The sequence below is a fragment of the Triticum aestivum genome, chromosome 3A, assembly GCF_018294505.1.
Source record: "Triticum aestivum cultivar Chinese Spring chromosome 3A, IWGSC CS RefSeq v2.1, whole genome shotgun sequence".
Taxonomy (NCBI): Eukaryota; Viridiplantae; Streptophyta; class Magnoliopsida; order Poales; family Poaceae; genus Triticum; species Triticum aestivum.
In genome coordinates this window covers 206522427-206525054 of record NC_057800.1, presented here as the reverse complement: position 1 = coordinate 206525054, position 2628 = coordinate 206522427, and the positions used below count along the sequence as shown (strand labels likewise).

Below are 2628 nucleotides of genomic sequence, written 5' to 3'. Positions count from 1 at the left end.
CTCGAAGGGTCTGAGAAGGAGCTCGGCCTTGCCAAGAGGCAGCTCGAGGAGAACAAAGGTAAGTACCTCCTTGTCTCTCTCTCTCTCTCTATATATATATATATATATATATATATATATATATATAGTAACACTATTCTGATCCTGGGATCAGAATAACTATTTGGATCACAATTAGCCCTATATAAGGCCTGATGGGATTTTGCTGATCCGTGAAAGCAAAAAACAGAGCAAACCGACCGGCCCACTATCACATCCTGGACCGACGCATAATCTACCCACGACCTTCCTTGTCTTCTCCAATCTCTCGATTCCTCCCATCTCCGGAACACCAACGCCGCCATTGGCCTCCTCCGGCAGACCCGCCGCCCACCGCCGCGGGGCCTCCTCCCACAGACCCCGCCGCCGCCTGCCTACTCCTGCAGAACCCACCGCCACCGCGGGCCTCCTCCCGCAAACCCCGCCGCTGCCGCGTGCCTCCTCCCGCAGAACCCGCCACTGCCGCCGCGACCTCCTCCTGCAGACCCCACCACCGCCGCGAGGTTCATCCCGCAAACCTGCCGCCACCGCGAGCTTCCTCCCGTAACCCCGCTGGCGGCCTCCTCCCGCAACCCCGTCGACGACCTCCTCTCGCATCCCCATTGCCGGCAACGCCAATGTGCGTCCCTGCTGGATCCACCCGATCCAGTGCTGCCGTTAGCCGCCGTTAACCCCGCCAGGCTACGGCACCGGTGCCATCCACCCCGCTAGCCACTGTCCCCGCCTTCCACCCGTGACCCCGTGCTCGGCTAGCGTTGTTCCTCGTTTTCACACCTCTGACTCACCATGGACGGTTTCCCCTCCTCTGCTCGAACTTCTTCTCCAACCACCGTCGTGCCATCCTGATGTTCATTGGTGAAGCCCCGCAGGCATCGTGCTCTGGATGTCATTGACGTTCTTCACAAAAAGGTGATTGTTCCCTGTAGATTTTGCGAAACCACCATTTTCTTCTATAATAAGTATGGCTGTAGTCCAATGTGTTGACTGTTAGTAGGCCAAATGTGTTTATTGATCGAAAATTGTAGAAATGGCAGGAGCTCGGATGCAATTCCTTGTGATGCGATCTCATACAAGAAGGTGAGAACAGAACTAGGCCCCACGTGAAGAATTGACAGACTAACTCCAATGGAAATCATCATTCTAGTATTGTTGTTGGGCTTTTCACTTCTCTTCTCGAATGGACTATACATCGGATAGAGACTCGAAGCTTGAGGCTTATGCATCTGACACTTATGCACTTCCTGAATGCTTGTCACTCACTCCTGTTTAGAATGCTTGTTCATGACACAAGTTTAACCAAAAAAATAAACAAAGAATATCTTCCTGAATGCTTATGGCAGATTCTTGTTTGCCTATGTTTGAAAATTGTGTCTGCAGAGACCTATGTGCTGCTGGTGCTCGCTACCTGCGTGAATATAGGAATGAAGAAGGTCACTATTAGGAAGGGGAGAATATCACATGATGTGCAGGAAGAATGTCGGAGTTCAGAATGATGTATGTGATCTTTGTGCTGTTTTTGGGGTGCATTTCCACATGGGGATGTGATCTCACTTCATCTTCCTCTGCGTGTGGTGGACGCCATGGCGAGCTCGCCGGATCCCTACACAAAAATGTAGCAGTTCAAAAGAAATTAGGATACAAGTTCAAGGGCCATGGTGAGTTAGAATTTTGTGTTAGGTTTCTGTTCATTTTCAACCTAGCGTGCCTTCTTGCCACATCTAACAGAAGATTCCAATTTTCTGAACATGTAGCATTTGTTTCCTGGGAGGTTGTCAGATTTCATTAACATGAATCTTCTGTCGCATGTGTTTAGCAGTTACCTGGGGTTACTCAGCTCCTTCTGTCGGTTCACAAAAACACATATCTTGCTTTCATCCAACTTGTTGCAAGAAGTTTTTGCTTTTGTAAGGTTGCCTAGGAACAGCTATTTGTCTCATAATGCTAGCAGCAGCAGGCTGCACCACCCGGCGATGGAGTCTAACAAGCAGAAGTAGATCGTGAACGAACCCATGGAGGTGGAGAGGCTATTTTTTGGTCGTTTGATTTTCATCTGAGAGCACTAGTGTTGCTTGCTAGCTTCCCAATGGAGCTTCAAGGATTGCAGAGAACTCGAGTCCGATAAAAGAAGAATGATACTTGCAGGCGAGCTATAGTACATAAAAAATGTGTTTGTATTTATGCCTGAATAGATGTCAGCCAAAAAAATGCGGATTTGTTGTGCGTGTGTGTGTGCGTACTACACTGAATTGAAAAAGACTATTTTCTGTCATGTAGATCAAAGAAAGAACATAGAAATTTTAAAAATGTGGATATACACATTTTCTATGTATGAGCAAAAAAAAAATGCATAGTTTTTTCCTTCTTTATTTTCATCTTTTTGATTGTGTGCTCTCCATGTGATTTTAAAAAATGTCCACAACGAAAGAAAATGTGCCCTCTTCGCTGTGTGGTCTGCACATTTGGTTGCTCCAGAAAAAAAGTGAGTGAAGTTCAAGTATTACTATTGCTGAAAAAAGTTCAAAAAAAAGAACGAGGTGTTCCCAAAGTCTGGTGCATTTGTCAACAGTAGAAGTTCATAAAATAATATAC

General features: G+C 46.9%; 1 long non-coding RNA gene across 4 annotated transcripts; it reads left to right on the top strand.

Annotated features, from left to right (window-relative positions):
• Positions 1-227: 227 nt before the first annotated feature.
• On the top strand, positions 228-2405 carry LOC123060976 (uncharacterized). 4 transcript variants are annotated; one of them, XR_006428407.1, is made up of 3 exons: positions 228-948; positions 1065-1116; positions 1417-2405. It is a non-coding gene; the product is annotated as an uncharacterized lncRNA (long non-coding RNA). The 4 variants fall into 4 exon arrangements; XR_006428408.1 differs by having other exon boundaries at positions 1074-2405; XR_006428406.1 differs by having other exon boundaries at positions 1065-2405.
• Positions 2406-2628: the final 223 nt, after the last annotated feature.